General features: G+C 43.2%; 1 protein-coding gene across 3 annotated transcripts in view; it reads right to left on the bottom strand.

The window, feature by feature from the left end:
* SNX24 (sorting nexin 24) overlaps positions 1-13,087 on the bottom strand; it is a 153,144-nt gene that overhangs the window by 98,333 nt on the left and 41,724 nt on the right. Inside the window, exon 1 of one of the 3 annotated variants that reach the window (XM_088023242.1) lies at positions 12,502-12,601. The exons of the other annotated variants lie outside the window; for them this stretch is intronic. The gene's annotated coding sequence lies outside the window, so the exon portion shown is untranslated. Of the gene's footprint in view, positions 1-12,501; positions 12,602-13,087 lie in introns of those variants that run through there. 3 annotated transcript variants of the gene reach the window in all.

Below are 13,087 nucleotides of genomic sequence, written 5' to 3'. Positions count from 1 at the left end.
GTTGGCACCATTCAAAATAGTGCCACTTATTTACCTTGAACACCATAAAGCTACAGCAACCATTCTAACTCTTAATTTAGATGATATGCAAAGAACTTACCCTCATGATTTCTAGAATCTAGGCTAATGGATTTTGGACAGGGTCCTTACATCAAGGAGTAGAAAGTGATGATGAGCGTTATCACTACCACCATTATCTGCAAATGAAAACCACCCTGTAGTGGTTTCTTCAAATCCTCCTCCATGAAGGTCGGACAAGCAAGTGTGAAGCCAAGGGAAAAAAACTAAAAAGAGAAACAAGCAGGCAAACAAACACGCTTCCTCCTTTAATTCTAAAATGAAGTTGAAAACCTGTATACCAGGTCCGTATTGAATCACCCTTCTAAAGGGGTACTGTGCTCGGTCTGGCTGCCACATCTTCAGAATGTCATTGTCACACGGGAGAGTCTTTTCCATGGAGAAGCCACTGCAAGACCAGAAGACTATCCCTATGGCATCTGAGGAACATGGAGCGATGTTTACTCCAGGGGAGCAGTCTGTAAGTATTTGTACAGCAAATGAGAAGGGACTGCAGTGAAGTTTTGTCGATCCCAATAACAAAATTAAGGCCAGTCAGTAAATTTTCTGTACAGTCTAGAGCTGAGAAAAAGAATCATGACTTAGAGTTTGCCATGCAAGCATAACGAGCCCACATCCCAAATCACCCACCAGATAAGGCTGAACTGACAGTTTCCAGGCAGCTTATGTAAGGAGGGATTACAATTCAACCCAGTTTCTGGTCAGAGATTGTATTTTGGGAAAACAGATGACATGCCACTGTTAAGTAAACAGCCTCTTTCTTTAAAGTGAGTCAATCAGGGCAGGGTGTCATTAAGCCATAGAAATAGCTAACGTAGAATTTGAGATGGATAAAGTCAAGGCCCCAGGCCTACTATTCAAAACAAAAGCATTTTACAAGGAAGCACCAAGACTGGAACTCAGAGTAAAAGCTCCTAAGATACAAAAGCACAAACAATTATAAACACGAAATCCGAAATAGTCACTTTAAAGAATTAAGACAAATGGGTAAAAATTAACTTCTCGCCTTAAAACACCAAGAGAGCAAAGCAGAGCTCTGGTGATGAAGCCTAAAAAAAAGAATACAAAGAATGTGCCAGAAGGAACCCACCCCACAGAGGAGCTGGAAACAGGACACAGAGATCCAGGTCTCCCTGGAAATAATGTCAGGAGCACATTTTCCTCAGGCAATCAGAATGAACAAGTCACATGTGTGGACACAGACTACTAATAAAGAAACAAAAACCAGACAGTGGAAAGTGCTGTGAGTTTTGTTTTAATTCCAATATTAAGTAGCCATGGATATGAAATACATCATTTGCTCTCAATTTTGACTGCAGTTTACTTACTCAGTAAAAATGTATGGATCACTTCTGTGTGTCACCGTGTGCTCAATGCTGGGGGTACGGTGAATTGACGGCACAACGCACAGTCTTACAAACGTTCCCAGGGCAAGGACAGACCGCCAGGAGAGCATCAAACAGCGTGGCCAGTTAGGGCTCAGTCTCTGAGAAAGCCATGAAGACCAGAGACCTAAGGGGGAGTTGAGGCTGAGGAGAAGGTTTGTTTAACAAAAGCCTAAGATGCACTTGAGGAACCAGCAGTTGAGGACATGGCAGTTAAAGGGGAGGAAGGATGGAGAGTGGCCTGTAGGTGGGCAGAGGCCAGACCATGCTGGGCCTCTTGAGCCACATTGGAGACTGACTGGCCTTTACCAAAGGAGCAGGGAAAGCCTCGAGATGTGCACAACAGTCCTTCTGGCTGCAAAATAATGGATTCTGAGAAGTTCAGAGTGGGTGGGGAAGATGGAGTAGGAAGGCGTTGATGTCTTTTCCAAAGTTCCACATTGGAAATTTCATGTTTCTTAACTTTTTTTTCATGTAAGCACTTAAAAATTATACCATGTTGACTTAAAAATGGACTCAGTCATATAACAAGTTTAAAACGGGGCCTTCAGGGCGCCTGGGTGGCTCAGTTGGTTAAGCACCTGCCTTCAGCTCAGGTCATGGTCCCAGGGTCCTGGGATCGAGTCCTGCATCGGGCTCCCTGCTCAGCGGGGGAGTCTGCTTCTCCCTCTGTCTGCCGCTTCCCCTGCTTGTGCTCTGTCTCTCTCGCTGTCAAATAAATAAATAAATGAACAAACGAATAAATAAATAAATAAATCTTTTTTTTTTTTTTTTAAAAACTGGGCCTTTAAAAGTTTGAAAAGAAACTAGATACTAGACATTTTAAAAATGAAGTCACCAGGAGTTTTAAGAGCCTTCTCGTCAAAAGGCTTTTCTCCTGTCCTCATCTATGTAAGACCCAGAGAAGGCTGCTCTTCTGCTTCTAAGGACAGAGCAAACCCCTCTAGGTCTGTGGGCCCTGGTCTGAGGAGGGAAGGGGAGGGAGCCAGGGGTCCTCCAGCTCACCCACTAGGTGTGGAGCCCCCTCCAGGGTGATGAAGGCAATGCAACTCAGCAGTCTACAGGTGTTCTCAGAGCAAACAATTCAAGAAAAAGTAGGGGTGGGGGAGTGCCAACAAGCAAGAGGAAAGGCAGAGGGACTAGAAAGGCTGGTCTCACCAGAAGGGCAAAGGCATCCACAGGGCTCTATCCGTGCCGGAACAAGGGTGATGTCAGGAGCCCGCTCACGTAAAATGGACGAGAGAACAAAGTAAATGGATACAGCAATACCAGAATCACCAGTGAGTTGTAAACCCACTGAGAGAGCAGAATTGTGAATGAGGTGAACTATCTGAGTTGTCCCATGAAGGATACTGTGGGGGAGCACGGTGAGGTCCCCAGACTAGCTCCACAGGCTAAGAATCTAGTAATAGGGATCTACATAAAGCTGGGCCATAATCTACAATCCCCAAGGTTAGGGTTCATCAGGATAAAGCCACGTATTCTCTTAGTGACTGGGACTGCATGTTACAATGGTCAACTCTGGGTTCCAGTCAAAACTACATGATAATGACGAGGCTGGTGACAGGACTCCGATGCCTAAGCAGGAAGTACCAACCACGGGTACCTACCCGTGGGAGAAGGTGACGTGGGTGTGGAGCTTCAGTAAATGTACCTGCAGCCTATTCATGCATTGTAGAAACTGCCTTGAGCACTCTGAAGGTTCTTTAGGCCAGTCTTAGGAGAGGGGATGGGTGGGGAACAGACTGAATATAACAAAAGCCGTTTCCCATGTATGTGTTAGCAGCCTTCCCCCCCACTTCCACAGAAATCTGATTGCAGGGGGAGATGGTCAGGACTCCCCACTCTGTCTCCATCCTCACTAGAGCCACCCCTACCTGAATCCCTTCCCTCCGCCACTTAGTCATCAAAGCCTGTCTGATCCCAGGATGGAGGAGTAGTGGGGATGGCCCTAATTTTGAACCTCTTCCCATATTCTTACAACCTTGGCCTTGAAATTAAGAGGAAAAGAATTTCAAAAGTAAAAATGAAAATAAACAAGAAGAGAAATGGAGTGGACACGAACAGAACAGCCTGGCCTGTAGCCCAGAAGGGGAAGGTCTCAAGGCACTCAGACACTAGGCAGAGTATCTCAAATCCTGAACATCACCATGGCAAGATTAATGTCCTAAGGCAACTTTGTTCTACTGGATTTTTTCAATTAAGTTTCCCATTGTCAAAGTAAACCTTATCTCTGGTGATTTTCTTAACTTCCTAATCTCCTGCCTTTACAGCTGTTACTCCTAATAGTAAAGTGATGGTTCACTATTTATAGAATAAACTGCTATCTCTCAGTCTTGAACCTACAAGCTCTCAGTCCACTCTGGCCTCAATGCTGCATTCCTCATTCGGGGAAAACCAAGCCCTAGAAAGAATTATTCCATTAGGTAGCTTGCAAAAGATAACCACACCAGTGTAATCTTGTCATTACTACAGGGTCTGCCTCTGAATGTAAGTCATCCCTCTAGCAAGTACGGTTGACCTTGGAACAACATGGGGTTTGATCTGCACATGTCCACCTACATGTGGATTTTCTTCAATACATTTATTTTCTCTTCCTTATGATTTTCTTTAAAGTCTTCTTTTCTCTAGATTATTGTAATAGTGTATATATATAACATACAAAATATGTGTTAATTGACTGTTATCGGTAAGGCTTCGGGGCAACAACAGGTAATTAGAAGTTACGTTTTGGGGAGTCAAAAGTTATACGTGGGTTTTCAACTGTGTGGGGGAAGTCGACACCCCGAACCCCTGTGCTGTTCAAGAGTCAACTGTATTTATTAAATATTTTTGTGAGCCAGGCTCTGAGCTGGAGCACAGTGGGCAGCAAAAGAGATACCGTCTCTCCGCCATGGAATTCGGAGAAAAGAAAGAGATTAGCCAATTGTTAAGTACAAGATGATGGCTGAAGTAGGCGCGGGAAGGAAGTGTAGATGGTGCCAAAGTCATCTTAACAGGGAAACCAGCCTAGTTGGGACAGTGAAGGACACCCAGAGATTTCACACTGCACTCTATTCGTGAGGGCAGGCACCAGCTTAAGGCAACCAACCCCACAGCACACACACATCCATGTGGTTTATAGCTCTCTCCACTCTGACACCCATGCCGCACTTATCCTGTGAGACCAAATATGTGGGTTCAAATCCCACCTTTCCCATTTATTGGCCATGTGTCCTACGGTAAGTTATTTAAGCTCACTGTGCATCCGTTTTTTCATCTGTTAAATACAGAGTATTTTCCTTGTAAGGATTTGAATAAGATAATGTTTATAAAGTACATGGTATGGTGTCTAGCATATGGTAAGCGCTCAGCAAATAATAGGTTATGATTTTCATCATAACCTATTATATGTGTCCCTGAATTTTAGTCAATGATATTAAAATCATTTAAACTAGTATTTAATGACCTCTCATTCTAATATACCCCAATGTCTTTTTTAATAAAGGATCTACCCAGAGTGCTCTTAGCGTGTTCTTTGTTAATATGGTAATGACCGTGTATCTTTTTGTGTATTGAAGACAATTTTCAATGTGAATTAAATAAATGTCTTAATAAATCAGAATTTCGAATAGGTAATACATTCTTTTGATATTAAAAGCTTAAAAAAAAAAGATATGAAACGATAAACAGTGACCTCTCCCTTGAAACCCAGATCACTCTTTGATCAAAACACACGCCTCGCTCTGCCTTTGGGTGCCCACCACAAACAGTCCTTCCAGCCTGGCTGTGTACATGTGTGAGCTGAATCAGTCTTACATGCTTCCCTTCTACACAAAAGGCCCACATTACACATTCATCTATCTCTTGCTTTTTTACTTAGCAATGGTCCTTGGCAGTCTCTCCACATGAGGACATACATACACTGTCCTTTCCCTCCTTTTACTGTTCCATAATATCCTATTGCATGGATACTGTTATAATAAATGTCTTTTTGGCTACATCTCTTTCTGGACTGACACAAACTTTCCTAATTATAGTTTTGGCAGTAGGTGATGGAGAAAATGGATAGAAATACTGTATTTTCATTCGACTTCATTGTTCTTAGTCAAAAACTAACAGCAACTAATTATTTTTGGTATAGTTCATATAAACAATCTACACAAGCACTATGCTACGGTTTACAATAATAATTTCCCCCCTCAATTATTTTAAAACATCTGTTCTGTATTTTACATGTCCCAGGATCATTTTCCTCCGTGTTTATATGGGAAAAGTGCCGGCTGCTAGCATCCAATCAGTTACCCTGAGATGTCAGCTGTCAACCACATCTCCCACAGCAATTTCCCTCTTCTCCCTCCCTTCCCACTCTGGGTGAGCTGTCAGGTTTCTAGTTTCTGACGTGCATTTACATCACTCAATGACATCTGACAGCAGTGAAAGGCCACAGAAAACTGCTTATTGATCAGAGCAAAACTAGTTGACGGAGCAGATGAGGTTGTACCATAGAAATGCAGCCACATTCAGGTGATGACATTTTGCCCCCCGTACACAAGAGCTTAATGGAATACAACTTCATTATATCCTGCCACTAGTACTTATGGCCCCAACCCCATCTCCCGACTGTTTTGTCTATGTGGTGATGAGGACAATCTATTTGTGCTGGTATCAATGGATTACTAACCTGATTTGTTCGTGAACACTTGCAAACTACTTGTGAATCTGTCCTGACGAATACACCTAGAGACACTGAAATCTCAATCTTCCTAAAATCTAATTGTGCTGTCCTTTCAAAAAGAAAAATGGAATTACCACTTAGTGAGCTGTAACTGCTCAGTTCAAAACTTTTACGCCACTGGGTAAAGAAGTTTAAATGGGCATTTCTTTGATGCTTGTTACACTGTCAGGGGAAAAAAAAATGGGTAACTTGAAAAACACTCAAAATTTACTTATAAATGGGAGAATATAGGAATTTCTAAGAACTAAAATACCAGATGAAGGCCCTCTGCATACATAGTGTAGTTCTGAAGAGAACAGTTTTAACCACTTGCTATTTTCATTGCCAATGAAGACAGAGGAGTGTAAAGTTTAAATCAGTACATGTCTGGAATAGGGGTCATTAAGCCAAGCTCCTAATATTTTGCCACAAACATAAGAAAAGGAAAACACCACAAGGGACAAAATTACCAGCCCTCCCGGACTTCTAGGAGGAAAAAAAAAATCTGAAAACTTTACCCTGAGGGTTGTCTGGCCTTCATCTTTCCTTTTTAATTCCTCCTTTGAGGTGAGAGTGGTCTCCTAGATTAGGAATTCCCAGACATCACGCTCCTCCCAACCTGGCCACATTTGCATCCTCTCTGGACTTAATATTTTTCATTAAATAGCCTTTCTAGTTCAGTAAAATTTAAAGATAACTTTAAGGGGAGTATGAAAAGAGATACTCATTTTTTTTAAGGTGTGTTTCTTGCTGAACGTTCTGAGGCTGAAGCCGGCTCTCTTCCTTAGAGAGACTGGCCCGAAAGTAAAGCCAAGTTAAAGCTTCCGGAGAGTTTTTTAGGGGACTGGAGGACATGGTATAGGATTAAAAGTTACACGAGAAGGAATAACTTTCTCACTTACAAATCAGTATGATTTAAAGCGCAGGCACCACCAATATTGCCCCGCAGCACCAACAGCCTGTATCCAAACACTGGGAATGCAGCTATGGGACAAAGAATGGTCAGGTGCCCACGGCGGGCTGTAGGTTCGAATTCTGTCCCTCCCACTTACTGCGTGACCCCCGCCAAGTTGTATAACCTCCACAGACCACCCCACTCACTTCTCATCTATAAAAGGAAATACTGAGAGCATACGAACCTTAAATAATTGCTTTTAGAAGTAAATGAGATCATGCATATAAAGTACCTCGCATCTTATCTGAACTTAAGGAAGTAGTTAATAAATGTTAAATCACTATGGTTTATTTCTTCCCATCTCCTTAAAGAGACTTTGGTTAAAAACATTTTTTTAGGGTAGAGAGCAGGAGAAACTCAAGGCATAGGGCACAGGAAGAAAAGAAAGAAGTGGAGAGAAAAGGAAAGAAAATCCTATAGACTAACAAGAAAAAAATAGTCTGAGCAACAGGAGGGTCTTCAGACCTACTGCAACAGCTTCTCGTTGTCACCAAGTTCTTTTTTTCCTTCCTTCCTTCCTCTTTCTCCCTTCCTTGCTTTCTTTCTTTTTCCTTCTGTCCTTCCTTCCTTCTTCCTTCCTTCCTTCTTCCTTCCTTCCGCCTCCCTCCCTCCCTCCTCCCTTCCTCCCTCCCTTCCCTTTTCCCTTTTCTTTTTTCTTTCAGGTGAAGGCCACTACTCTCCTCTGGGCTCCAGTAACACTCCGTTCAAGCTGTTATCTGCTTTGTGCGGTGGCCTCCCCCTCAGGCCTGAGACTGGCTGGAGACAGAAGCCATGTCTCCTGTGGGGACCCCAGGGCCGAGCACAGGGTCCGGCCAGCACACACACAGCAGAGCTGTCTCGATGACGACACACCGCCCAATCTGCCTGCCCGACGCCATGCCGGCACCAGCCAGGCCTCAGCGGGGAGGTTACGGGGGTCTGAACAAGGGACTTTTCGGCGTAGTGACTTTTTACTTACAGTACCAGCTTCCATCATGAAAAACAGTCAACAGAAAAGCAGGAAAGTATTAAGTGTGTTTATTTCAAACACGTTAGATTTTTCAAGAAATAGTCTAAGTTTTGCCATTTCACAAATCACACCATTATAAAAAGCCTCAGCTGCATTTTTTTGTACTGTGAGATCACGAGAAGAAAATCTTCCTTCTCAATCACCCAGACCAAAGCGTATGCCTTAGGGCATATGTAAACTCAGAGCTTCTGAACCACAGACCACGTGTTATTTTCCAAACACTTTCGCTTCACACACATCGTGCCCTATGCCTGAATGGAAACAAAAAACTGACTCAAATCAAATCCGCCTTGCTGTACTCGCAATTAATAAAGTACAAAACAACTGGGGAATATAATCGTGTAAGGTGGACGGTGACATACTATAGACACAGCAGGCGTGGTGGAAAGCAGGGCAAGCCAGGCATGGGGTGATACGTGGGGAGAGTGACCATGTACCCCGACTGCCCCCCAGACTTACCACTACTATCCCAGCACAACGATCAAGGCTGCCACCTTTTACTTCCAAAAGTACGTCAGTTTAGATGATAAGTCATGCGGTCACCCCAACCATGGAGAAGAACTCCACCCCATGCACGTTCGGTGGTCTTAGAGTTCTTCGTAAATACATGCTGTCTTTGGGGTTCACTGCCTTATATGCAACTGACTTTATACACATGTCCTCTACCTGACGCTTAACCGTTACTCCAATTGTCTCCAGTGCATAAGTGAGGCCTTGCCACGTAGTAGGTACTTAATTGTGGGTGAATGATTAATTCTGAGACATCCCCAACTCAGTGGACCAGCTGATAGGTCTGAGTTTAACAAGGGAAAAAGAATGGTCAGGTGAAATTCATTGAAACTTGACATCTGAAGGAATGTTCTGGAACCTGAAAACCATAATTACACACATAATCGTACAGACAGGAGTTACATCTGAGTTGGAAAGTGAGAAGATTAAACTTGTGCTCAGAAAATCTGGGCACATCTCCAACCAGGTGTTTGCAGGGCTAAGCTGTGATGCTCTATTATAAAGATTTTTGGATGCAGTTAACCAGCAGTACCTGTATTTACCAAACCTCCTAAACGAGTAGTTGATTCAGGGCAAGCCCTAACCGACAGAGTGAAGATCTGGAATCACGGGCTTCTCATGGGCACTGGCAGAATGAACTGTCAGGAACTAACCCTCTGGCACATCGACCTACCAGTCTCCCACCTCCCTCCACTTTCCACTCCTTGCAGATGACGTCAAGATGAAATCAGGATCCTTGCCTATTTAAAAAAAAAAAACAACAACAACCCTGAAATCAGACACGCCTACAGCAGTCCTGTTTTACATCTACAGGGCCAGAATGGGGCTATAAATAGTAGCATATACTTCCACAGAGGACATTCAGGACTTGGAAGAACTTTACTGAACTGAAACATCTCTGTTCGTCCACACTTACTTAAAATGCCTCCTGGGAACTAACACCTTCCCCAGGCCGCTAGGAGCTGTGTGACAGCTAGGGCTGGGGAGGGGGGGTGCAGATGCCAACGGCCACTCAGAACATGCCTGGAGCACCGGGATGTCTTCAACATGCACCCACGGCAAAAGCAGAGGCATTTTTTCCAATTAAACTCCACGAAGTTTAAGTCAAAGTCAAACGAAAAACTAATTTGATTTATTATCGATGAAAAAATATTTAGCATTCTCTATTATGTTCCCTTGGTCACAGAGTTCATTTTATTTTATTTTACTTTATTTTATTTTTAAAGTAAGCTCTATGCCCAACGTGGGGCTTGAACTCACGACCCCGAGGGCAAGAGTTGCATGCTATTCCCATGGAGCCAGCCAGGCACCCCACGGAGTTCATTTTAAACAGCATGTTGGGTTGGATTAAACACATGAAGCTGGATTATCTGATGACTATGTAAATCACTAATAATTTAAGAGTCTATAAAATAGAGACAAAAGCATAATTTTATGATCATTTTTTCAAACCAAGAAGCATATAATTTTAGATTTATGAAAAGGCATGTAAACATTTCATAACCTGGGGCTCCTGGGTGGCTCAGTTGGTTGAGCATTTGACTCTTGGTTTCCACTCAGGGTTGTGGGATGGAACCCTATGTGGGGCTCTGCGCTCAGCATGGAGTCTACATGAGATTCTCTCCTTCTGCCCCTCCCCCTGCTCTCTCTCTCTCTCAAATAAATAAAGGAGCACCTGGATGTCTCAGTCAGTTAAGCATCTGACTGGATTTTGGCTCAGGTCATGATCTCAGTGTCATAAGATTGAGCCCTCAGTAGGCTCTGCTCAGTACACAGTCTGTTTCAGTTTCTCTCCATCTGTCCCTCCCCCTACTCATGCATGCACTCTCTCTCTCTCAAATAAATAAACCTTTAAAAACATGTCATAACCTTAAATAATTAAGAAATAGACACATATTTTTTAAAGACTGGGCATGCCTTTTGGTGACTGTGTAATTTCAACAACCTATCATTCTCAAGCTTTTCTTGCTCTAGTTTCCAAAACTATGTTATACTTGGGGCACCTGACTAGCTCCATCAGTAGAGCATGTGACTCTTGATCTGAGAGTGGTGAGTTCAAGCCCCACAATGGAAACAAAACTTACTTAAACTTAAAAAAACTATGTTAGATTTAACCCACATAACTCAAGAATTTACAAAGGATGCAAAAAACAAACATAGTATTTCCTATCCCTACTATACCATTTAACTCTAGGACCAACTATATATAATATTCATAAGTTTTTCTTTTTAACTTTAATATACATTATATTTATACATCTTTTAATGTAGTTACTGGAAAGTACTGTATACCTAGGAAAAGAAGAGAACCAGAACATACCTGTAGGGAAAATGGAGTATTTTAATTACAAACAAGAGTCCACCAAAAGGAATGACACCACAAATGTAGAAAGTACAAGGTTATCTAAAGCATAAAAATTTAGAAACATTCTCTTCTCAAACAGATTCACAGAAAAATTTTATTTTATTTCTTTTTTTTTAAGATTTTATTTATTTATTTGACAGAGAGAGACAGAGCGAGAGAGGGAACACAAGCAGGGGGAGCAGGAGAGGGAGAAGCAGGCTTCCCGCCGAGCAGGGAGCCCGACATGGGGCTCGATCCCAGGACCACGACCTGAGGTGAAGGCAGACGCTTAACGACTGAGCCACCCAGGCGCCCCAAAAATTTTGTTTTAAATTATAGGAGCATGGGGCAGATATACTATGGTGCACCAAAATTTAAGGATCATTAAGAAATAAAATTCAACATTAACTACATGGCCAAAAACCTTCCAGGTTTTAAAATTCCATTCAATGAGGCCCCTGTTTTATCCCACAATGATGAACTGTGTAGGTGCCCAGTACACTGGAGATCACTGGATGCATAAAGCACAAACTGCAGGTCACAGCTTCCCAGACCAGTGGCAGACAGGCTTGTTCAGTGATTGTTACAACAGTGCAAGAGTTGGTATAAAAGAGACATAAGCAGGGTACATGGAAAGCACAGAGGCGAGTGCAACCAACTCCATCTGGGGGAGGGAGGCAGGAGATTCAGAGGAGCAAGTCTCTGAGCTGGGCAATGGGTTCTCCATATACAGGGCTCACATGGGCCCTATAAATGGAGAGGCTGAGGGCTAGTCCAGGACTAGGGAACAAGTACAAAGATGGAGAGCCAGAATCGACATGATCCATCTGTGCAACATGAACAAGCTGGTATGAGTTGAATCTTGGCGGAGTCTTGGGGGAGGGAACGGAGGGAGGGAGACTGGTCCAGAGGAGGTGAAAGAGGCAGAGTAGGACAAGACTGGGAAGGGGCTTTTCTTCACTGTACCTACAAGTCTCACCTTTGGACTGGAGACGGCCAGGAGGCAGCCGAAATATTCAGAAAGGCATATTCAAATTTTACCATTAAGTGCAGGGACCAAGCAAAGGAAAGCCCCCTATAGAAGAGCGAGGTGACACTCTCTGGGAGCGACACAGGGAAAGCGCAGGAGACTGAAGCAGGGGCCAGAGGCCATAGACATTTCTGGTAAACAGCTGAATGCCCAAATGAGGGAGAGACAATGATCATCCTTATGTTTTATGTTGCACCCCTGAGCAGACGATGGCGACTAGACTCAGATACAGAAGGCAAAAGAACATTTTTTTTTTTTGCAGGAAAGAAACTGCATTTTACGTATCTTTGACACCCTAACTTAGTGTCACCCACAGTACAAGGCATACAGTGAAAACCTAAGAGATACTTGCTAAATGAAAAGGAAAGCTCAATTTCAAGCAATCCAAAACTTAGGTAGCATGGAATAGTCCCTCATAATACACACTAGCAGTATTTTGTCTTTTTAAAATATCTAGATCATATCCCCCCTAATAAAGGAGCAATATGGGATACCTGTTGGTTAAGCGTCTGCCTTCGGCTCAGGTCATGATCCTGGGGTCCTGGGATCGAGTCCCATGTCTGGCTCCCTGCTCCGCGGGGAGCCTGCTTCTCCCTCTGCCTGCTGCACTCCCCACATGTGTGCTCTCTCTCTTGCTCTCTCTCTGACAAATAAATAAATAAAATCTTTTAAAAAAATAAAGGAGCAATACTTTTATTAGTAAAGGAATAAAAGCATGGCTCTCAGGTCTTTGACAGATAAGATTTTACCTTTCTTCAGTTACACTTTCTAATACCACACAATACCCATTTCCATATGGCCATACAGAACTGAAATTGAACATATTTTCGAAGGCATATATTTCCGTGTTCCCTGCTCTTAATTTTTTTAAAGATTTATTTCTTTATTTCCCGGAAAAGGGAGAATGCCTGTGAGAGGGGAGGGGCAGAGGGAGGGAGAATCTCAAGCAGACCCCCGCTGAGCATGGACCGCCCCCCCCCAATGTGGGGCTCAATCTCACGACCCTGAGATCATGACCTGAGCCAAAACCAAGTCAGACGCTTTATCAACTGACCCACCCAGGCACCCCATGCTCTTAAT

Source organism: Eumetopias jubatus, unplaced genomic scaffold, assembly GCF_037043125.1.
Source record: "Eumetopias jubatus isolate StellerSeaLion01/CBP00866 unplaced genomic scaffold, mEumJub1_p1.0 scaffold_5, whole genome shotgun sequence".
NCBI lineage: Eukaryota > Metazoa > Chordata > Mammalia > Carnivora > Otariidae > Eumetopias > Eumetopias jubatus.
The sequence above is the reverse complement of the archived record's forward strand: the minus strand, read 5'-3'. Positions and strand labels throughout refer to the sequence as shown.